General features: G+C 35.3%; 2 long non-coding RNA genes across 3 annotated transcripts in view; one reads left to right on the top strand and one right to left on the bottom strand.

Annotated features, from left to right (window-relative positions):
• Positions 1–1706, bottom strand: part of LOC132681998 (uncharacterized) — a 37732-nt gene extending 36026 nt beyond the window's left edge. The window contains exon 1 of the long non-coding RNA XR_009611382.1: positions 1388–1706. This is a non-coding gene — a long non-coding RNA (uncharacterized LOC132681998). The remainder of the gene's footprint in view (positions 1–1387) is intronic.
• Positions 373–22398, top strand: LOC132681997 (uncharacterized). Of its 2 annotated transcripts, XR_013554346.1 has the most exons (4): positions 373–425; positions 15508–15592; positions 17912–18156; positions 22202–22398. It is a non-coding gene; the product is annotated as an uncharacterized LOC132681997 (long non-coding RNA). The 2 variants fall into 2 exon arrangements; XR_009611381.2 differs by lacking the exon at positions 22202–22398 and having other exon boundaries at positions 17912–18495.
• Positions 22399–25387: the final 2989 nt, after the last annotated feature.

Raw genomic sequence — 25387 nt, 5'->3', positions numbered from 1 at the left:
CAATCAGAAAAACAAACAAACAAACAAACAAAACACTAGGCAGTTTTCACAACAGGAACATTATTATTCAAGTCTTACTTAAAGGATGGCAAGGGGGTGAGAGAGGAACCAGAGGAAAGAAATAAGATAAGGAAAAATGGAAAAGGAAATCAAAAGGAAGTAGAGGAAATAAGGGAACATAGAAATGCTAGAATAATGGAAGTAGAGTCAGCCTGGAAGTTGGGGAAAGGAGAGGTTTACACCTAAATTTATTTACAGACAGATCATGTGTCCTTGAGGAGTGGCAGCAGATGCCGTCTCCCTTTTTCATTCTAGAAGCCTCCACTCTGTTCCATTTAGTGTGGTCACTGACAAATTATATTTACTTACCAACTAAGTAATCCAGCAGTATATGTAGAGGTCTTCCCTCACTGAATTGCCTTAAGGTATGAATTAAAATGTACCTGTGAAGTATCAATAAAGCTGACATAAAACTTTTTGTTCCCAAAGATAGAAAGCAAAAAGAGCATGGCCTTAGGGTAATATACTATGCCTAAAGGCTAACCGCGTCTCCTGCCACACATTATATTGGAGTGTTATTACATTTTGTCTATTAAAGGCATAGTGCCCTTGGGATTTTACAGGGTTTTGAACATAAATCCTTCTGCAGCTCGAATTTAGTTGATGCAGAAGTATATACCATGGCTCTAATGCTCATGAGTGGGACAAAATACCAAATCATATCTTGAGATGCCTAATGTGAGTGTCAAATTACCAGCCTCCACCAAGCAAAAGGGAACGCTAATTAAAAGGGTAGGACATGTTCCAGTTGTTCTAATCAAAGAGAGCTTAATCCTTCCATAAGCTGGCTGGCTTTGTTGGAGGAAATTCTGAACAACCTTGTTACTTTTGATAACTGTAAGCCACTGACTCATGGCCCCTTGACAGCTAGCTGAGCATGTAATAACATTTCTCTGTATTTGGGGACTGGCTTAGCTGGCTTTATAATAGATTATTGTGGATGTTAAAGTGAAATGTTAGTCTTTCTTTAAAGCTCTGTATTCCCCAGTAATTAAGGTTATAAAAAGGGCACTGAGCACAATATAGTTTCAAGGTCGCCAAACACAGATATAACAGCCTTCAGTTTGTGTAAATAAGGTATTAACCATAGGTTTATTCTGCAATTGTGTCATGAAAAATAGGTTTTTCAAGAGCAGTTTGATGGGAAAGTATTTTGAGGTGAATTTAAAAATGCTTTTTTTCTCTTTTAGTTCCAAAGAAATTAATGAATAGAAGGGAAAGCAAGTGACATTACAGAAAGACAAGAAACAGAAAAAGAAAAAAAATATATATATATATATAATTTTAAAAGTTGAAAGCTATCAGTTAAAAAGAAAAAAACAGATACCTGAGCAGAGTTTCATCCCAAAGCATTTGAGGTTATGGGTATAACAAGAACCTTGAAGAAATCACCACCTTTGGCATGAAATGTCTACAGAGAGCACACAAACAAGGATTTCACTTTCACTTTCAAGGCAGTGACAGTTATTGGCTATTTGTGTTTCCAATTCATTGTAAATGGAAAAAGTTAAAGAAAAAGTTCACCCAAGAGAGCCATTTAACCACTTATTTCAAAGGAAGAAATTGATATAGTTTCACTTAACTTTACAGTTTTGATACTTACTCACCATTTGAATCAGATCCTTATGTTCATCATTAAAATAAAGAGAAACGTTACATCGCGTGTTTCATAGGAAATACTTCTTTGTGGTGTTCAATTGCCATATAATTTGAGATGAAAAAAAAAAAAAGGAAAGATTTTCTATTTAAGTACTGTAAAGGTAAAACAACTTCCTATAGAGCAAAAAAGTCACACTAATGGTGTAGATTACTATTGCAGAAGGGTCCTCGAGTTGGGAAAGCATAATTTATAGTGTCAGTAAGGCAATCATATTTTCATTCTACCAGATAAGATCAGGGCAGGTACTCCCCAAGGAGCGAGCCTCTTTGCTTCAATTTTAAACTGATGAAAGGGAGGATGTGCAATGCTTTATAGTGCAGACAAAAATGTCACATCAGTAATTGCTATGCAGGTGCGTAAGTACATGCCAAATAAAACCATAAATTATATTTCTCATGCATTAGGCGTTAATTGTGTCAGTAGTTAAAAGAACAATTACCACATAATATGTACCTTTTTAAAAGATAGAAATACTCAGGAAAATCATTCGGATAACCTTTTGTGAAGAATTAAGACTTCCTTTGAAGGTATTTTACATTTTTGTGCCTATCTTCTAAGCAGAAATCTTTATTTTAGTCAAATTCCTGCCATCAAATGCCATATATAATATATCGAAGGCTTCCAAAATGTATCAAATAAAACTATAATTAGGGATATAATGAATTCATTTGAAGTTACATGGTAGAATAAAATGAAGCTTGCATAATTTTCAGGAAATTAAAGCCATCGTAGACATCACCAGCCCCTTTCTCTCTCCCCACACAAATTTACTCAGTTCCTCCTTTAGATGAGACAAGAATTTTAATAGCTGTGTACCTCACGCCTGTAAACCTGGTAACCTTGTTTGGGTTGCTCCTCCCATCTGCTCTTTCCTAGGCATGATTTCTGTCCCACATTCACCCAGTCTTTGCCAACCAGAGCCTTTTTCTGGTACTGTTCAAACACAACTTAGGGAGAAGAAGTGTCTTGTTCCTCTGTGGCCATAAGGCAATGAGGATACAAGCACTGGGCTGATAATGCTGAGGTTCAAGTATTGCTGAGAAATGAATGCACAGAGGAAAGCAAAGACAAGAGCAAACAATGGGAAACTGATGGTATTAAAGTTTCCAACATCCTTAAGGGCATATCTACCACTGACTTTTCTGGAGTTCAGTTTGGTGCACTAATTACCAACTCCTTTTGGTTTATGATACTTTGGGTTTTTTATACCCATAAACAAAGGAAATGTGGGAAACACATCTGTGTTCCCGTTGGACTTTGTTGTTGTTGTTAAGCTATTTTATATTAATTGCCTAAGATGCCTAGAACTTGCATTTGAATATGACTCAACCATTTCCCAGATAGATCTCAGTCAAGTGTCTAAACCTCTCTGTGATTCAGTCCCCTTATATTAAATTAGGTAATAAGTATACCTGACTCATGGGAATGTTATGAAGAGAAATGAGTTAATATATGTAAAGAACTTAGACCAGTAGGTGGCACAAGATAATTACAACAATAATAAAATAATATTAGGTTTTATCAAGGCCACTTAAATTGATTATGACTTTTAATCATAACAAAAATCCATATCAGTTGCTTTCAGTCTTCTCATTTCACAGATAAGAACAGTGATTACAGTCATAGTCCTGGCACTGAATTCCAGGTTTCTCTGAATCTGATTATTGTGTTCTTTCCCTTTTATGAGGCTACCTCTCATAATGTTAATATGAAACTCATTTCATTATATTATTGTTTATTATATAAAAGTCCATTTCTTCTGCTAGACGATAAATCTTGTGAGGATGGTAACTATATTAAATTCATTTTGCTAAACGAAGTACTTAGCAATGTACTTGTTCTTCCTCCCTCTCCTTCAATACTTTTCCTTCCTTCTCTTCTGTCCTCCCTTTCCCAGGTCAAATACCTATGCCAAAGGGCCATACAATCTACTGGAAATGATTTGGACTCAGTCTCCTGGCTCCCAAAGTTTCCTTACCTCCACAGAATATTGTCACCCAAACAAAAAACATATTTGCTTATTTTCCTGTGACCTGTGACTGCCCCCTACTTAACTCTCACAGGTGCTATTTCATGAGGTGATCTCTTCTCACTGGTCTGGATTTTGTATGGAGTCTCTGCTATAACTCAGCTTTGCATCTATAGCTCATTTCTCTCCAATCTTCATTGCCCTTGATATGTTCCACAAAGATCACCTTGCCTTTGATTCTAAATTCCCAGCATAGAACTACTATGAATCTCTACTGTGGACCTGTTATACTTGATTACTAATGACTGATCACTTTCACTGTTAAGCTGTATTCCTTCCTGCTAGCCCCAAGATAACACTTCCTGCTCCAGAGAGCAAATCCTCTCCCTAACACACAGCACTACACATACCTCAGAAGGCCATGTTTTTGTCACAAAGCCATGAATTCATAACACATGTAAAGCTAGAAGTGTTGAGGTCAAAGACGGCTCGGTAATATAAAGCCAACATGTTTCTCAAAGGCTGAGGAAAAGCCTAGAAAGTTGCCAGTGACAATTTATAAGTGTCAGATCACTTACAATTGTACTCAGTAAAGGTGGCTTATATTGTAGGACATTCTCCTTTACTTTTAGCAATATACTTTTAGAAATATCTTTTCGCCAAACCAACTTTCCTAGTGTTTGCAACATCTTTCCAGTTAGCATGTATGATGTGTTGAAACATCTATTATCTAGTACTCTGAAATTTCTCTAAATTTCTCTAAACTCTAAATGTCTTTTAGTCAAGTCGTATATTTATTTGCAAAAATATATTTACTTATAACAAAAAAAGCTAAAATATCTGCTAGACAGGGGCACCTGGGTGGCTCAGTCGGCTGAACATTTGCCTTTGGCTCGGATCATGATCTCATTATTCATGGGTTTGAGCCCTGCGTCAGGCTGTGGGCTGACAGATTGGAGCCTGGAGCCTGCTTTGAATTCTGTGTCTCCCTCTCTCTCTCTGCTCCTCCCCTGCTCACACTCTGTCTCTCTCTCAAAAATAATTAAACATTAAGAAAATTTTAAAAAATAATAAAATATCTGCTAGATAATAACAGACCAAACTAAATAGCCTCAGAGCGTCCAGAAAATTACCTAATTCATTTTAACTTATGAATTTGGAAATATCTTTAAGAGTTTAACTAATACATTTTTTTTTCACTGTAACATTGTGACTATCATCATCACAGTGGAATACTCCAAAAGTGGTAGGTTAGAAACAAGTAAATAGAAACGATGTACCCTTTCTCAATACATTTTAAGTGATAAGGAATAAACACAAATAATATCTAAGTTAGCTTGCTGTAGGACTTCATGATAAACAAGTAACAGAGGACTACTTAGAGACTGCTGGTAGGCGTGTAAATTGGCATAACCAATTTGAAACACTATTTAGCATTACTACTAAAGATAGACATTCCTATAGCCTATGAACCACCAATTCCACTTCTGGCTACACAACAAAAAAGAAATTAACACATATGCCAAAGATTGGTAAAAGAATGTAAGTAGCAGCACTATAATACCTCCAAACTGGAAACAACCACAATGGATTATCAGAGTAAAAATTTTTAAAAAATAATAAACTGGAACATAATATACTAGAAAATACTATAAAGTAATGATAACAAAAAAATAAATGCAACATTCAAAAATATAAATATGCTTCACTTATGTAATATTGAGGGAAAAAATGTAGGTTTAAGAAAGAGTATGTACAGTATAGATCTATTTATATAAAGTTCAGACAAAACCAATCTATTTTGTTAAAAGACAGGATAATGATTATCCTTTGGTGGCATGTAGATATTGAAGTTGATTACAAAAAATTCTTCTAGAGGATTGATAATAGTTACACGAGTATATTTGCTTTCTGAAAATTCACTGAACTGTGCAATGATGATATCTTCACCTTTCAGGTTTTATGCTATCCTTCAATGAATAGTTTACCTGAACTAGAAAAACAGTCACAAAGTGAAATATTAAAAATGGCAACTTCTAAGGGCACCTGGGTGGCTCAGTTGGTTAAGTGGCCGGCTCTTGATTTTGGTTCAGGTCATGATCCATGGTCATGGGATCAAGCCCTGTGTCAGTATCCAAGCTGAGGGTAGAGCCTGGTTGGGATTCTCTCTCACCCTCTCTCTATGCCCCTCCCCTGCTCGCATGGGTGCACTCTCTCTCAAAATAGATAAATAAACTTTTTGAAAAAAATTAAAAATGGCAACTTCTACATGAGTTTACAGAAGGGTTCACTTAATCCCAGAGAAGTCGAGCAAGGGCTTGTGGAAAATATGAAGACTAAATGGAGTCTTGAAAAAAGTATAGGAGTAATTCCTTGTAATTCATCTTGATAGTAGTATCTGTTAGAATGAAGTTTAACTAAAAATAACACAGCAAAAAGAAAAAAAAAAGAAAGAAAAGAAAAAAAGAGCAAATGAATCAGTGTAGCTTAAGCAAGATAAAAATGTATTTCTCTCTCATTAAAGAAGAAATTGAGAGATTGAGTCCAAGTGAGGTATGGCATATCCAACATGTTTGCCAGACACCAGCTCCCATCTTGGTTGTATCACAGTGTACAATGTTGGTGTATGGCTGGATTTCCAAATTCCTCATGATCCAATATGACTGCTGGAAATACAGCTCTCAGAGTCTTGATGCTGAGTGGGCAAAGGAAGCAAAACAAAAGGAAAAAAAATGGACTCTTCAGTTGAATAATTTCCCTTTAAACCTTTGTCTAATGGGAGCTACATTCCCATTTATATCTCATTAGACACATGGCCACAATTATCCCAGGAAGAAGTTGGAAAATGCAGTCTTTCATTCTGAGAGGTAAAGTACTGAGTTAAAAATGAGTCTGTTATTAATTGAAACAGGATAAAAGAGTTTGCGATAGGTAGATAAAGTTCTCTGCCACAGTTGAAAACAGTAAATTGGTATCACTAAGGACCCACATTGTAAAACACCAGTTTTGAGGCATAGAACTGATTTTGAAATAAACAAATGGCCATCTCTGTGACCTTAGAGGAGAGTAAAGTGTGGTACCTGTCTGTGGAAGTGTAGAAGTAGCAGGATTTGCAGGTTTTATTTCTTTCTCTTTTTCTTTTCATTTTTCCTTTATATAGCCTCATCCAAAGAAAAAGATAAATAGCTAGAACAAAAAATATTTTCTTACATGATTTCATATTTAAACATTTGAAAGAAGCTTTTGTAAATGTTTTGAAATATCTCTGCGTCCAAAGTTAGCCCTATGTAAGGAGGGACCACTATTAATGATAAGATTCTTTGTTTTTTGAAATTCTGGCCACATCTTTTCATCAGAGATACTGATCAGGGCAATTTTGTCTTATAGGCTTTCCCTGAGGTCAAATGCACTTAGAGATAACTGTAAATGGTATTCGTTGCAGTCAGACTGAGCTGCTCTAGCAAAAATACCATAGACTGGGGGGCTTATTAACAACAGAAATTTATATCTCACAGTTCTGGAGGCTGTGAGTTCACGATCAGGGTGCTAGCATGGTCAAGCTCTGGCGAGAAACCTCTTCCAGGTTAGAGATTGCTGGCTTCTTGTAGGATCTCCACAAGGCAGAGTAGAGAGAAGAAGGAAGCTCTCTCGTGTGTGACTCTAATAAAGATACTGGTCCCACTCGTGAGGGCTCCACTGGCATGACCTGATCAGATCCGAATAACATTCCAAAGGCCCCACCCCTCCTAACACCGAGGGTAGGGTTTCAACATAAGTATTTTGGAGGGGATGCAACCCATCAGTCCATAGCAAGCACTGAGAAAACGTTTACACTAACCAAGCTACAGAAATATTTCAAGGTACTCTGCCTAGTTTCTTCAAGTACAAGATTCTAGTTCACAGGAATTACCTGAGATGGGTAAAAGCCCCTACTAGACTGCACATCCCTCAAAGTCAAGAACTGTTCATACTTGTGTATGTCTAGAATCTAGTAGAGTGCCCAGCGCTTAATAGGCTTTTAAAATTCGATTATGGAATAAGTGAATTGGATTCTGGTAACAAAAGTCAGCTGTACTCACACAAAAAATGTATTCTCTCCCTGTATAAAGTGAAACTAACTGTGTATGAAGCAAAATGTGTCTGCTCAGCACATCTTGAATCCAGGTAGAGGTAAGTGACCATTTCTCGCCAATGGAATGTGAGCAGAAGATGATGAGTAAATCCCTGGGCCAGGGCTTTTGAAAAGCAGGTGCACTGTGCTCTCTTCTTCTTCAAGTTTGAGGTAGAGATTTTGAGATATAGAGATGGTGCAGCCATAAAATGGAGCAGAGCTAGGTCATTGTATCACCACATGGAGTAGAGCTACTCCAAAATAAGAAAAGCCACATTGGATTCATTGCTGAGCAAGAAATATTCTGTAGGATGAAGCCATTGAGATTTGGGGATTTATTTGTTAAATCAACAAACATAACCATAACAAAGGCAAAAATCACTCCCTAAAAGATAGAATATATAAGTTTGTGTTCTAAAATAATGTGACCTCTGAACAAGGGAAAGAATATAGGCTGAAACCTTTCATGTACCAGCATCTGCACTTGTAGCTTGTATCGGCCATGCTGCTTTTTTTTCTTTAGCGAAGATATACATATATGAAAATGTTCTTGCTTAGTCACTGCCATCAGTACCTGTAAAAAAGAACTATTAAAACTCTATTAAATACAAATTCTTATATTCCCTACTTTGAGGTCCCAAATCACGTGAATACTTCTGCTAATTCAGGATTTCTCAACCTCAGTATTATTGACATTTGGGGTCAGATAATTCTTGGTATAGGGGATTGTCTTGCATATTGTAGGATGTTTAACAGCATTCCCGACCTCTACTCAGTAGATGTCCATAACACCCTGCCATTTGTGACAACCAGAAATGTCTTCAGATAGGAGGTATTGCCAAATGACCTCTTGTGGGCAAACTCCCTCCTGATTGAGAATCAGTTGTGATCTGAACCATCATATGCCATTCCAAACCATAAGTATGTATTGTCAGAAAAAGACACCTGTTGGATTGTTATGCAGCATGTCTCATTTATTCAAATTGAGTAACCTCATGCTAACATATCTTTGTTGCTTTCTAGTTAAAAAACTACAAAATACAAAAATCCATAATAGTGAATCTGTTTAATCTAATTTGGGATTTGATGAGAACACATCTTTACATTATATCAATGTATGGCACATAGTATACATTCAAAAAAAAAGACCTGTTGATAATATTTTAACCCCCTCCTGAGCTAAACATTGTACCAAAATACATATTTGATATGGAGAAATACAGTTCATTCATTTATTCAAGAAATACTAAGTTACTAAAGACAAGTTTTATGCTAGGAGCTGGAGTCACGTAGAAAATTTGATAATTATGATAGTCACTTGAAACATTTTCCAGAAAGACTGCATTGCTCCATCAAAGCCTTACAAGGCAGACTGTGCATGTTATGTCCACATATTTAAATCTATAAAAATAAAGGTTTGCAGTTGCTTTTCCCTAAAAGTCTATATAAATATTATGCAGCAAGAAAAACATCAATTTTTGCATTTTATAGTCTTGATATTTAATTAAGAATGTAAACATGAGTATTAAATCAAATTCCTGAAATATACGTTTGCATAATGGTAGAGCCATCATAGTGTATGTAATAGAGATTGAAATGTAAAACTTTTTAAAAGTTTATTTATTTATTTTGAGAAAGAGTGAGAGAAGAGAGAGAGAGAGGGAGAGAAACCCAAGCAGGCCCTGAGCTGTCAACATGGAGCCTGATGTGGGGCTAGAACCCACGCACTGTGAGATCATGACCTGAGTCAAAACCAAGAGTAGGGCGCTGAACCGACTGAGCCACCCAGGTGCTCCTAAAATGTAAAAGTTTTTATAGGATTTCATATCTTATATTTATCACTCACATCATGGTATTTTGAGAATAATTTTATCAATCAATTTGATTGATTCTTTTTTTATTCTTTAAGCTAAAATGATTACTAATAGAATGCATGCTCCAATAGTTCAAAATAGGAAAAATGAAAGAAGACTTAGATCAATATAGATATGTTTGAAGTCTTTGATATGTCCCTTTCTTAAGATTTTGAGAGAGTTTCTGATCGTTTGTTTTACTTGTTTTTAAAATGAACTGAAAATAAATTTCAGGTCAAGGCTTAATGATCACAACTCGTAGCCTTTTTGGAGTAGAACTTGCATTTCTTTTGTACCAACACATTTTCTAACACTTGTCACTTCCTACAATGTGTTTAAAGCTAACCTAAGGAGTTTCCTATTTGTGAAGGTAGTGTTAAGAGGTTCCGGCTGACCTAAGTTGTTAATATCTAGGCAATCTCTAGAGAGGTGAAACCGTTGGGGAGTTTGCCCCAAATGCCCCTGTCCACTCCCAGAGTCCTTCATAGGACACAAGTACTTAGATAATCAGCCATAGGGGAGGAGAAGCAGTCAAACCCACGTAATGAAATCCTGCCTAGGTGGCAGCTTAGGAGGCAGGTCTGGCAGTGACAGCAGTGTCCAGAAATTAGTAGGTCCTCAATTAAAAGTTGCTAACTGAAGACTGAATGCTTGAATACTAGAATGGGACCTTTCTAAAGTGGATTCTGTGGACTCTATTAGTACCTGGCCCAGCTAGACACATTTTGAAATAGACACATTTGGTAGCTTCAGAGCCTGCTTTGCTCATGAGTGATATCTCGAGAATGTAGGACTGCGTTTAGAAATCATACTGCTAGTGGCAAATATAAAAGTACAAGTTAGAAACTAGTTCTTAATTGTTACTAGAAATAGAGCTTTCCCTTTAGAGCAACATGTTCCAAAACAGCTTTTGAAACATTTACCTAAAACATGAGCAAATAAATAGATTTTACAACCTTTGGGGCATTTTCAGTCTGTTTATATTTTTAGCCATTCCTCTCCCATTTAGAATAAGAACACCGGTTCCCACCATTCCATAACTGCAATATTTACTCTGGGACTTAAGAGTCGCACACAGTCCTTTAGCTGCTGGCAGTTTTGTTGATAGATAACCTCTGGTGTTTCATGACTTGGAAGCCTCAGTATTCCTGCACTTGAGAGCTTGGTAAGACTCTGCCTCCTTCCACTACACATGAAATTGTTAATTAGCTGATTATCCTAACACCTTAGCTAACACTCTTATCTGAGAATACCTTCTGCTTACACTGGCATGATACAAGGGACAGTACCTTGCTCCCGGCTTCTCTCTGCCAAGCCTTGATCCTTCAATCCTTCTCCTTCCAGACAAAGCAAAAATGATGGAGAACAGGGGTAGAAAAGATGAAAGATCTCCTTACTCTATAGTTGGTGTAATCCTGAACCAACTTTATGGTTTTCCCCTACTGATCATGATCATATTATAACATGAACAGTATGGGAAAGAGCTTCTGCAAAAGCCTTCAAAAAAGCTGATTTTTCCCTCTCCTTTTGGGGAGAGGGCGAAGTGGCCAGCAAGTACATCACTTCAATAGCGCAGGTAATTTCAATCAGTGTTACTTTGATCGTCTTCCTCTTCCAATGTGATTCTCTTCCACGAATCTTTTCAAACCTGTCCCTAACACAAACATACATATCTATGTATACATACACAAGTATGTACTCATACTGACAAATCCTGAACGGTGAACAGTGAAGTTTTCTCTTCAAGTACCTTCTAACTCACAACTTCTCTTTCTTAGAAATGCCTCAGGTAATAAAGTGACATAAAAGAGGCAATTACATGGCATTTACCACATAAATACTAATCTGGGGGAAATAAAGAACTATTAAGAGTCTATATTTGGAATCTTTGAGCCTACATTTTATCAAAGTAAGATGCAAGGACTTTAAAAGAATGAGATATGTTTTTATTGGACAATTGAACATTCATTTTAAAGAGGAAAAAATGTATTATCCTTAACATATCTATAAGAGCTAAAGTTTAGGTCAACTTTATCCAGCTCGTCAAGGTCAGTTATTTGATAAACAGTGACTGTTTCATCCTTAAAAATCCTGCTTTTGATAAATAATCTCCAGGTAATAATTGTTACTTCCACTACCTTATAAAGACTTTTTTTTTCTGAGTGTGGGGTCAAACTAACCTTTCACTAAATCAAAGCAGTGAACCAGATGCTTAGAATAAGGATGATAATTAAACCATGGCCTTGTAAGAACAAAGGATCATTTGAAGAAGGCATTTATATGCCGGAGTCATTTCTTTTGTTCTTGTTTTGTTTTGCATCTCATGGTAATTTAATTCATAAGAGGTTTGAAAAACATATTGATAATATTTATTATGTGACAGCATATCAACATTTCAGAAAATCTTCCTGTACCTTGGGATCAATTTACCTTTGTTTCCAGTTTTGTGGCAGTTAAATGTACTTAAATTTTCAATCTTATCAAAAGATGGACAACAAACTATGTAGGTTTCATCGATTTACAATGATTGTTAATAAGTGTTTCCCTGTAAAGATATTAAAGATAATTATTGATGTGAGTTTGGATAAATATGATTAGGTCAAAATATAAAATTCCACACATTCATGTTAATAAAGCCAAGATTTAATCATCATTTAATATTTATGTATAATTTTTGTGTATAAAAAAAGGAAAACACATTTTTGTGATATGTTCTCCTTTTTACAAAAGTACTATAGTCCTGCTTATATTCTTTTATTCCTATTGGACAAAGAAAGAAAATAAAGCATAGCATATCAAAATAGTCTGAAAAGCACAGTTCCTCATATACTTAAAAGAAAGAACCTCATCTCTAAAATATAACCTTAAGCATTAGAAATTTTCTGAACCAGATTGTCATTGAACACAGTGAATCCTAACAGATGAAAATAATCTTTATTTAATTATTCAACAAATATTTACCATGCACTTCCCATATGCTAGGCACTGTGTTATTTAATGTAAATGTAGCAGTAGATCTTCTGCTGAAAGTGAAAACATCAATGAAAATTCCAAAAAAAAAGTCCTTAGAACATTTACAGAATGCACACAAAGAGTAGCCCACAAAGGAAATTAGGAAATAATCAAAAAGAAAAGAAGACAAATAATTCATTGTATAAAAAGTATCCAGCAACTTCAGATATTGCCAGTAGGTCAAATGAAAAGAACATTAATTTTTATCTATTGGAAATAAGACAGAGTGGGGAATTTACTGAAAGAAATTTTCCTGCTATGGCGTGGCAATGATGGAGTTGTCGTGGTTTGAGTGAGGGACATAAGGAAATGGAGAAAGCCAGTGTTGCAAACTTTTGAGATGCCTTGAAGAGAAGAAAACTATAGTAAGACTAGAAAGCCAAAAGATTGAGGGGGTTTAATGGGAAACCTTGGTAACTTGATGTTTATAAGCTAATGGAAAGGAGTCAGCAGGGAGGGCAAGAATGAACATATAAAGAATAGAGAAAGAAAGAGCATAAAACTGAGAAGTAGTGTTGCGTCCTTTGGCAAAGGAGAGTTAAAGAACAGTCTAGATGCAGATCAGTATATTAGTCTGGTGGCAGAAGTAGAGACTGATCTATTAAATGGGAAGACATTAATTCAATAATTATGTCTTCTACACTGTTGTAGATATTACTGAATGTAGGAGAAAAGGAAAGAGGGGGATGTGAGGAGAGTTTCGGGAGATTTATGGGGACTTATGCAAAAATATTTAAATAGCTATTTTAAAGAATGGGAGCAAGGAGTGAAGAAGGAATTGTGAAAGTTACAAGTTGTGATTAAGGTTCAAGGTGAGGTTGGGTGCCATAAATCTGTAGTGTCACAAATCTACCTCATTTTGCAAGCATCTCCAGTAGTGCTCACTGACTAGGTGTGTGTGTAGAGAAGGTGGGCACTTTTTCCCCCCAGGCATTGTGATCAAAACATCATAGAGAAAAAGAACTGTTAAAAAAAAAAAATCAGAGAATGTTTGACGTGATGGGTAAGGAATCTTAGATGAGGAAGAAAAAGATCATGAGAAGGGAAAGAAAGGAAAAATAGAGGGTTTAAGCAACAGGAGGACTTCATAACAGGTGAAGAAAATGTAACCTGATACTAACTGAGATGAATAAGCTGATTTGTGATTTGGGAAAGGAACCATTCAACTCAAGTGTTAATTGGTTGGGAATTTCCAGGTGATGATAAGATGGAGTGTAGGAGAATATTGAGTGAAGATAAAAGTCACTAAAGGCTAAAAAAGAATCACAAAATGGAAAAGGTAGGGCACTGAGTCCTGAAGTCAACCAAAAAGAATTTATATTGTTTCTCAGTGTGTGAAGCACTCCAAATAAAGTGGATAACCAAGGGAGGTATTATAACCCATCTGACAAAATTGACAGTCAAGAAAACACCCAAGAAAATAAACACCCAAGTGTTTGAATAACACTTCAAAGTGGATATAAAAGAAAAAGGAAATATTTCATAATGGAAAGTGTGTGGGATTTGGAATCTGATAGACTGGCATTCTAACCCAGCTCTACCATTTACTAGTTCTGCGCCATTGTCTAGCTAAGCATAGGCTTTATCAGTAGTAAAAAGGGGATTCACTTCATATATATCTGTTGGTCTATTTCTCCATGCCAGAGAATGGGTTAAATGCTAAAATAATTGTATCTTGTGCTTCAGATTGTTGTCAGAATGAAATAAGGGAATGAGTGTAAATTCAGATGTGTTAATAAATAAATATTGTTATTGTCTCATTATTGTTCTAATTTCTAAGATCTTTTAAAACTCATGTTTCAACAATAATAATAAAAACAGTAGTTAAGTACATGTTTTATTGCTGCCATATGAAGACACTTAGAGGTCGTTAGGATAATCTCAATATTTTTATCTTTGAATAAAGTATGCATTTCTAATTCTGTTGAGCTTATTTAACAATTGGATTGTTACCTACTCTTTGGAGGGTAACATGCCCCAGGATTTTACTTAATTAAGTGATTTATTTGTAAGAAATTAATTTGCAATTATGACACTATATGGTTATAGCATGTCAGTCTCTTTGCTACTGAAGCATAATCTACCCTATGATTTTTAAAAAGTGAGTAATTAAATATTATTATATATTTTGTTAATTTCATCTCAATATAAACAAATATTGAGTTATATGCTCATATAACTATGAAAGTTTAAGAGATATATGTAATTCTTTGCAAAGATTGCGATTCAAAATACTGTGTGGGTCTGATGTATCTATAAAAATGCTTTGTAATTACTTTGAAATTTAAAATAATTTATTGTTTAAGTGGGAAACATGCAGATTCTTAATATTTACTGAAATTACACAATTCAAGTGGGTTCATCATCTGTTTTCAAAACAATTATCATTGTGATGGTAGTGACTATAACATTGTTAAATCCTACTACATCCCAATGGTACCTTGTAATGAAAAACTGGCTAACATTTTTAGATTTTTTTCTGGCTGGATAGGTTGCCTACTGGGAAAAAAAAAAAAACATAAAAATACTAAAATACTTCTGAGAATAATCTGTTCCTTACTAAAGCAATTTTTAATTATTGCTACATTCAAGCAATCTACCCATGCTTTCTAGGCTAATTGGAGTTATAAGGATCCCCTTTCAGTGTTGGGAAAAATCCTTTTAATCGTAATTGGTCCTATGACCTCTGGTCTAGACCACCACTGTGTGGGAGCTGACACTTCCTTCTCTGACTAAGCACCAGCAGGTCTTTTGATTGCTTGGTGCAGATGGCTGGGAATCACAGCCGGTAATAGAGGTAGGCTGCAGAATTTATAATCACTTCTTTTCTTCTTTTAACCAGCACACCTTTCCACATTTGTTCAAAACCTATTTCCTGCAACGTGGAGACTATGAAGCTAGTATGAGAATAGATTATCACACTTTGGGTATGTTCTCCTTAATTATTCTCAAATTTCTTTTCTAAATCACCTACTTTAGGGTTTACTAAGAGTGACGAAATTCAGAGTGTGGATTAGCATTTTAATTTTACTAAAGAGCACTGGCAGTTTAACACTGGGATTCATAATACTCCTCCTTCTCACAAAGAGCCTGTTTTTAAGCCTAACATCAATCTACAAAACATAACAAGCAGGATTATACAGAAACACACATGCAGAACATTTTCATCATAACAGATGAGTGGCTCTCAGAGCAGACAAGAACTCATAGGGTATTCACTGCCATGACTCACTTGTCTTTTCAAAATCCCGTCTCTACTCTACATGTACAATTTTAGATCTCACTGCTTCCCAGCATGAGCTGAGATAGAGCTGCTTGCTCTTTTTAAGTATACTCTGTTCACTTTCTACTCTAAGCTCTTTTTTGTACCATTGCCCCAAATTTATGGGACTACATTTCCCTTCCCACTCTCTTTTCGTATCTTAACTATTTTTTTTTAATTTCAGTTTTATTGAGGTATAATGGACAAAAAATTTAAGATATTTAAAGTGCATATCATGGTGAGTTGAGATTGTGAAAGGAGTCTCCCCAACAAGTTAATTAACACATCTGTCACCTCACAACTTTTCTGTTCCTTCTTTCTTTTTTTCGTTTCAGTGAGAATATTTAAGTTCTACTCTCAGCAACTTCAATTACACAATGCAACTATAGTCACCATGTTTTACATTATATCCTCAAACCTTACCCATTTTTTAAAGCTTTATTTATTTATTTATTTTGAGAGAGAATGAGAAAGAGAGAGAGAGGTAGAGAGAGACAGAATCCCGATCAGGCTCTGTTTTCACAGTGGGGCTTGAACTCACGAACCATGAGATCATGACCTGAGCAGAAATGAAGAGTCTGACGCTTAACTGACCCAGGTGCCCCAGACCTCATCTTTTTTTTTTTCCATCAATGTTTGTTTACTTTTGAGAGAGAGACAGAGCATGAATAGGGGAGGATCAGAGAAAGGGAGACACAGAATCCGAAGCAGGCTCCAGGCTCTGAGCTGTCAGCACAGAGCCTGACACGGGGCTTGAACCCATGAACTGTGAAATCATGAACTGAGCTGAAGTTTGATGCTTAACCGACTGAGCCACCCAGGCACCCTGACCTTACTCATCCTATAGCTGAAAGTTGGTATCCTTTTACCAACCTCTCCCTACATTCTATCCTCCTGCCCCTAGCAACTACTTATCTACTCTCTGTCTCTATGAGTTTGGCTTTTTTTTTTTTTAAAGATTATACATATAAATTATGCCAAGCAGTATTTGTCTTTCTTTGTCTGGCTTATTTCACTTAGTATAATGCTCTCACGATCCATCCATGTTGTTGCAAATGACAGGATTTCTCTCTTTCTCATGGCAATATTCCATTGCATATGGATACCACATATTCTTTTATCCACTCATCCATTGAGGAACACTTGGGTTGTTTGCATATCTTGACTATTTTTAGAGAACTTTTTGAGGTACCACTTCCACCAATGCTTTGATGATCTTTCCTACCGGGATTTCTCATTGCTTCTTAAGTATTTGTTTCAGCAAATAGACATTTTTTTTTTTTCAGTAGTAGTAGGAACTATTACCTTCCAGGGCAAGGGGAATCCTTGGCTAATTCAGAAGTAGGCATATAATATATTCTTAGTTTTAAAAAGGGGGTGGATATTTCTACCCTTGTATTCCTTTTTCCAACACAACCAGCAGGAATGAGATAGATGCATCCTTTCAAGCTTTTACCTCTCTTTACCTCCATTGTAATGCCGTCACAGAGAGCTGCAGTTGTAAGTAAATCTCAGCATGCCAACTGTTAGGTCCCAATTTTATAAAAAGAAATTCTGCACTTAAGGATGATACCATTCTGTGAGCCGGCTCATTTCCATTTTCTGTAGCAAAGAATGTGAAATATTCTGCCTTCCCTGGACAAATGTAGGCCATACATAACCACTTAATTTCCTGGTCATAGAGGCAGAAGCTTTTGTCTTCTGCCATGTAAGTAGTCCTGGACTATGCTTGGTCCCATTGACCTGACTTGTCAGTTCAGTTCCTCACCTGTATTCCCTCTTGCTGAGGCAAACTGAAGTCTTCCTCTGAGGGAGAAGGGGAAAATATGAAAGAGAGGAATAAACAGCTCATCTAAGTCTCCAAGCCTAAACTCACACTCAACATTAAAAGCCAGAGAAACTCAAAGTTCAGTGAATGTCATCAGGTCTTCATATAGTTCTTAACAAATGAATAATTTCCTTTCCTATTGTTCTTTTTGCACAGATACCGCTTCAGAGAACTCTGAAAAGGAAGAGGAAGAAGTCATGGGGTGCAAGCAACAGTCATGTTCAAATGGGAATAACACTTAACTTCTTAAAATTCCACGTTTAAATACTACAATGAAAAGGGTTTAAAATACTTTCTACAAGTTATTTTGAATTAAAAAATAATTCAAGCCACAGGGACAACCATTACAGTAAAGATGAAATACTGCTTCAATACCTATTCGGACATGGAAACTAGCTCAAGTGAGAATTTAACAATGATTTTTTGCTTTTATTGGCCCCTATTTACCTTGACTTCTTTTCTCTTCTGTTCTCCCTATTTTGTTTCAAAATATTAGATGCCAATGGTGAAAAAAAAATAATTTTGTAATGAAAAGTTTTCTCATTTCAAATAACATCCTACACCCAGTCTAGTATCCTGTGTAAGCACTATTTACATGTTCGTTTTGTTTTATTATGTTGTGTTGTGTTGTGTTGTGTTGTGTTTTTTAGGGTGGATAAGGTTATAGCTCTAAAAACATTATTATAGCAATGATTGTGGATTTAACTATCGGTGCTTTATAAGGAAAAAAACACCTAACTTCTGGTTCATCCAAATAATAGTCTTAATTGATTTTACATTTTTGACAAGCACATTATTATACTGTGGTATGATTTTTACATGTTTTATTGATTATTTTTGTAACAATACATAGTATTCTTAAAATTCAGTTTCTTTTTCCATGAAGTTTATATTACTCTTTTTATTTCAGATTACCTGTCACTTTTTTCAGTCAATAAATATTTCTTGAGTATCTACCATATTCCAGAATCTGTTTCAATCAAAGAGGGTTCAGCAGAGAGCAAAATAGGTAAACAAAAAACCAAAAATAGTCTTGTCCTCAAGGGCTTACATTCTAATATAATAGCTCCAAATTTCAATGGCATGAACACCATGTGCCTGACAAATATTTCTAGCATCAAGGTCAAATACAATCCCTTTTCCTGTTCCCCATCAATTGCTCAAAAATTCGCTATACTCCAATTTATTAAATACTAATTTTTCTTCAGTTATTTGTTTCTGTAGAAGTGTCTATTTTTTATTGGTGATGAAAGAATAATGTGCCTTCAACAAGTATTAAATTTAGGCACCTCACAGTCATCCTTTGTACAAAATGAAAGGCCTTCCCCCCTTCAGCTGTTTTCAGAACACCTTTCTAAGGTGTTCTCATTATTGTATAGGATTCTATAGGTGAACTCATTATTGTATAGGATTGTTGCTCAGATATCATATTTTTAGAGTCAGTATTTCTTGAATTCTCATATATTTAGAGTCAGTTTTTCCTGATACCCCTATATGTATCCTTTGGAAAACTAGATAGGTCTTTTGTCAGCTTTTTTTTTAAAAAATATAAACTATATATATACATACATATACTTATATATACTTGATATATGTGTTATAGATACTGAGAGATATATGTCACATTACTGGATTAAAAGATTAATGCAATGTTATTTAGCAATTATGTTATATATATACATATATGTGTATATATATGTATGTGTGTATATATATATATATATATATATATATATATATATATAATTTGCCCAAGACATAACAATTCATTAGACTTACGTGCATTTAATTGGAACTTATAGGTGGGTTGACATTGATTTCACTATTCACACTTTAACATAAGTAATTTCATATACTTTATATTAAGCGTGCTTCGTTGTGGTGGTGGTTGTTAACATCCTATATATGATTTTCAATCAGCATGAGCTAGTTGTTCATGAAAATCTTGATTTGGCTGTAGTGGTAGTGTTATTGTAGCAGGAAACAAATAAAAGAAGAAAGAAATGATACCTATCTTTGTGACAGGAGTAGTTTTGCAAACTGCCCTGAGCTACTCAAGAAGTTCAGCTCCTAATCTTCCACAGAAACTGGAAGATAGGGATGCTATCTTCCTTGATGTTTACATTTCAAAGAGGTGGCTCTCAGGTCCCTGAGAAAAACATTTCTGGGTCATAAAGCTGACAAAAGACCAATATAGTTTTTAACAGGACATGTAGATATTTCATGGAGAGAAGAAAGTACTTACACATTTTCTACAGTCATGCCCTAAGAAAAAGGAGAGGAAAGTCTCTTTCCTTATTTTTCAACAGAGAGAAGTGAGCCTGTTTATTATTTTATTTTATTTTTATTTTTTATTTTATTTTATTTTATTTTAAACGTATATTTATTTTTGAGAGACAGAGAGAAACAGAGCATGAGCAGGGGAGGGGCAGAGAGAGAGGAGACATAGAATCTGAAGCAGGCTCCAGGCTCTGAGCTGTCAGCACATGAGCCCTACACGGGACTCAAACCCACGAATCTTGAGATCATGACCTGAGCCAAAGTCAGAGGCCTAACTGACTGAGCCACCCAGGCGCCCTGAGCCTCTTTAAATTTTTACTTGTCCTTACATTTATATGAAATGTCTGTTTGTATATCATCTTAAAGAGACCTCTCAAAGTTGTATAAACTTGAGGCAATTTGCAAACCGGATATACCCTCAAGATTGTCTCATTGCTTCATTTTTCTTAAATGGGTACAGGAACAGTCCAAGTGATCATAGAGAATATCTTTTAATAAGTGACAAGAGAAGAAACACAGTTACCTTCTTTTTTTTTTTTATCTCTTTATTAAAATAAAGCTTCCAGCAAAAGACTATGTCGATTTTATAAAGCAGTGACTAAAATGTTAGCTATAAGTGTTTTCTTCAGGAAAAAAGAAGAACCTATAAGGTTTATTCCAGGAAGTGTGAAAGTCAGATGAAAGAAAATACATGGTTTAAATAGTAAGGGAAGTAAAACACTGATTAGAAATGAGAAACCCTGTAAATAAAAATGGGAGGTTTAATGATTTTTGCCTTAGTTACTAAACCCCTTATAATGCATGTCATTAGAAAATGATTTAAATATCTGGTGAAGACACACAAGGGGGCAAATTCCAAAGGTGGTTTTGGACCCTTATTAAAAATGCAAGGAAATTGTAACTCTGCAATACAATAGTAATTAACTATGGTTAAAGGCACCCTGTAGAGATGCAATTACCTTTAAAATAATTCTGCAATTTAAGATGTATATTTAATGCATTTATTTTTCAGTTAATTGATAATTTGCCAGTTTAATTAATGTGAAGTCTCCCACTACAAGATATAGGGAACATTTTTCATTCATTTGAGAATATTGTATTGCTATTTCTTGCAAATAATACTTATAATGACCATCTTCTTTGGTGAAGCTAAATATAATATCTTTAGAAAGTAGGTGAGAATAAAACAGATACTACAAGGCATCTTCATTTATTGAGTCATTTAAACTTACAATAGTTCATAAGGACGATAATAATTCTCTTTGAAACAAAATAATTATCTCCACATTTTTAAAATAAATTGACTGTAGTTACTTTATAATGGGTGGAATGTCCGGAAATAGAAATTTATAACAAATTCTAAACATACTTATATTTCTAAGTGGCTTACCCCAGGCTCTATTAACAGATTAGAAACATTTCATGATTGTTTAATGGAGGGTGGATTTCTATTAATCAAATCCTGCTTTACACCAATTCCTATCATTAAAAAAGAGGCTCATTTTGTCAAAAGTAAAAATTGCTGCTGGAAAATTTAAATGATAAAATTAAGGGTAGAAAATTTAAATATGTATTAGAGAGAAAATGATAATTATACATTTAAAAATCTTCATAGCAAAGCCATTTACAAAATAAATATCAGGGTAAGCACATGCTTCAATATTTGAATTATTTACAGTAGGATTACTTGTTTTCATTGATTTGAAAATTGTAGAGCATGTAATCCCTAACACTTCATCGACTTGGTTAAGTTTTTCACTAGCCTTAAATTATTTTATTACTTCTACCTTTGTACCTTGAGTGACAATATTGCTCTTCTTCTCTCCTCCTCTGTCACATGAACTCACTGACCTCTTTTGAAACATTTTCACCTAATAATATCCATAGAGTCTGAGACAGTAATATTGGCGAGAAAGCCCAAAAGAGAGTACAAACCATTTCAATTATTTGACAATGGAGGGGGTAGGCTGAAGGCTCATGTTTACGTGGATCGCATAAGAAAGTAGCATGGTCTGTAGCTATAACAATATTAAAGAAACCATCAAAGACTGCTAAAATAGCTATAATCTCTCAGTTTAAAGGGATAATTACTTAACATAAACATCTGATTCAATTGTCTAATTACTTAAATACAGTTTTTTGTTTTTGTTTTTGTTTTTCATCTAGCATTTAAGTTCCATAGACGGATGGAAACTGAGAGATTCTGGGTTTTAACCTTACTCTCTACTCCTTGCAAAGATTCTGTGAGTTTCAAGACATTCTTTTAAAAATTATTTTTGTAGATATCATCAAGACAGGCACAACAGAAGAAGGAGGTTTAGGGAATAAAAACGTGATTATTTAGTGGAAGTCTATTTAGTAAATGGCGACACCAATTCAATGTCAATTCTCAAATTGAGAGAAAAATTGAGGGATGTTCCAGACAAAATCTGAACAGATTACCTGTGAAATTAAACAAATTGTTGTAACATTTATATGGAAGTTCAAACAGTCAATTAGAATCAATACCTATTACGGAAGAAGAAAGAAGTGAAGAGACTTCCGACAACAAACTAAATATTACAACATATTACAAAACTATTTAGTCAAGCCTGTGACATTGGCACAGAAATAGAGTAATAAAGCAATAAAAAAAAATACAGAGAATATAAAAATGGGTTTACAGATATATGGACACTAGACTTACGACTTGTCTTTACAGTGCAAAGGGAAATTAATAAATAAATAAAGGAGAATAACTTCATGACATTTGTGTCGTGAAAAATGTTTTAAACTGACAGAAAAAGCAGAAACTCTAAAGAAAATAACTGACAAGTTTAAATACATTAAAACTAAGAACTTCTTACAAACAAGAGCTATTAAGAGATTGTAAACAGCTATAGGGAGACTGAGTTGATGTTTCCAACTACTGACAAGTGGATTGTATCCAAACTATACACAGAACCCCCCAAAATCAATAAATGGAAGACACACAAGCCAATAGGTGAAAAACAACTTAAATGCAGATTTTAAGAAATGAAAATTCAAAAGACCTATAAACATAGAAATAGGACACCCCTTATTAGTTATCAAGAAAAATAAAAATAAAATCACAATGGCATTCAATTGCATGCACACAAGTGTGGCTAGTCCTGAAAAGTGTAACTGTTAACAAGTTTGTTGAGCAAAATAAATTCTCCTATACTATTGTAGAGGAGGGCTTTTTTGTGTGTGTTTATTTTTGACAGAGAGAGAGACAGAGACAGAGACAGAGCTAGAGCATGAGCAGGGGAGGGGCAGAGAGAGGAAGACACAGAACTGGAAGTGGGCTCTAGGCTCCACGCTGTCAGCACGGGGCCCTGCGTGGGACTCAAACTCACAAACTGTGAGACATGACCTGAGCCGAAGTCGGGAGCCTAACCCACTGAGCCATCCAGGCACCCCTGTAGAGGAGTGTTAATTGGTAATGTTCACTTTGGAAAAGAATTTGGCATTATCTGGTGACAAAAGCTCTTTGACCAAATTTTAGTCAGGATCCTTTGAGCCCAGTTCAGGACTAGTCCTAGAACTTGACGTGCAAGTATCCTCTAAATAATTTTCATGAGAATCTCCTCACCCACGATATATGACCATCCTTGATATCTGATCCAAGTTCTCATTCTCTACTCTTCATGTTTAAGTCCCTGGTCAGCCCTTACCAAGAATCCTGATAGGTCAGTTTAGCAAGAATTCCCCTATGCTTGATGTCTCTTGTTAGAAATTTTTCATCCACTGACCCCATCACCCTGTTTCCTGGTTATAAATTCCCACATGTGCTTGTTATATTTAGAATTAAGCTCAAGCTCTATTCCCCACTGCAACAGAGTTGACTCCTACTATAGTAGTCTTGGATAAAGCCTTACTGTTTTAACAAGTATCGTGGTAATTATTCTTTAACATTGGTCAGGTAAATGATCTGCATACCCTGTGACCTTGACCATTCTTTTTTAGCTGTATACCTTGTAGAAATGAGTTCTTGAATGTGCCAAGATACTAACATCCAGAAACACTCATAGAAGCAGTGTTTGTGATTACTCCAAATAGAAAGGTACTCAAATATTCATTAAACATAGAATAAAGAAATGCAATATTTTCAAATAACACAATAAAAACAAGCATCAACTACAAGCAATAACATAGATGAATCTTGAAAAGCAATATTGTGTGGGAAATCAAATAGCCAATTTCTGGGTTAGGAGATTATAGGGAACGCATTGCAAAGTAGAACACTGCTTTCTGGCCTTGCCGAAAACAGCAGCCATGTATATCCAAGGGTTAGGTCCTGTCTGTGTTCATAAGTTCCTTAGACCATGTTATCCGATGAAATATCTTAGCCTGTTCTCTACCCTGTTTTCTACGTCTGCTCTTCTGTAGTCTTGGGAATGCCTTAACTTGTTTTCCTGCATGTTTTCAATACATTCTTACTGGAATGTAGCCCACTGACGTATTCCACATTGTTTCTCTAAATGTATGCTTAATAAATATGGGAGCTTGAGAGCAGCTAAGGGAGGCTTCCCTTAGTCTCCCTCTCACCTCTCTTGACTTGTATAGAGTCTGGAGTAATTCTCTCTGCCGCCCTCAACTTTGCAGGGCAAAGCCGAGAGCCAAACCCACAATACTGAGCAAGAGAAGGTAAATTGAAAGGAATGTTTTCTGCAAAAGTAATTCAAATAAAGTTAAAAAAAATAAGTAAGACTAAACCACAGTAGGGTTACCTACTATGATGGTCCTTTGAAATGTCAACCTGCTTAGGCAACAGTCCCCAGTTACTCATTCAAACAATATTTTATAGATGTAGTTAAATCCATAAGCAGTTGATTTTCAATAAGAGATTATCCTAGATAACGTTTGTGCCCTGACTCAATCAGTTTCACAGTCTTAAGGACAGAATGGAGGTTTCTCTGATAAAGAAGAAATTATACTTGTGGCTCACAGTTTCAGCTCACCCATCCTGCCCTTCTTAAATGGCCAGCCCTATATATTTTAGACTTACCTACTCAGCTCCCACAATTGCATAAGCCAATTTCTTGCAATTAATCTCTTAATGCATATCCTATGACTGGTTCTGTTTCTGTTTGAACCTTGACTACTACATACATATATAATGCAGGCATAATTAGGTAAAAAAAAAAAACAACAACAAAAAACTATAGAGAAGAGGACAGAATTGATAAAATTAAAGGCCAGTATGAATTTCTTATGATTAAGAAGAGATTCACATAAAGATCTCTGAGTGTTGGTAATACTCATTTTTGACTTGAGTGGTGGTAAGAAGTTATCGTTACAATCATTTATTAACCTATTCATATAGTTTCATCTATTTTTCTAAGTTTC

Source organism: Panthera onca, chromosome A1 (genome assembly GCF_046562875.1).
Source record: "Panthera onca isolate mPanOnc1 chromosome A1, mPanOnc1 haplotype 2, whole genome shotgun sequence".
Classification (NCBI taxonomy): Eukaryota; Metazoa; Chordata; class Mammalia; order Carnivora; family Felidae; genus Panthera; species Panthera onca.
Note: the sequence above shows the minus strand (reverse complement) of the source record. Positions and strands in the feature narration are given on the sequence as shown.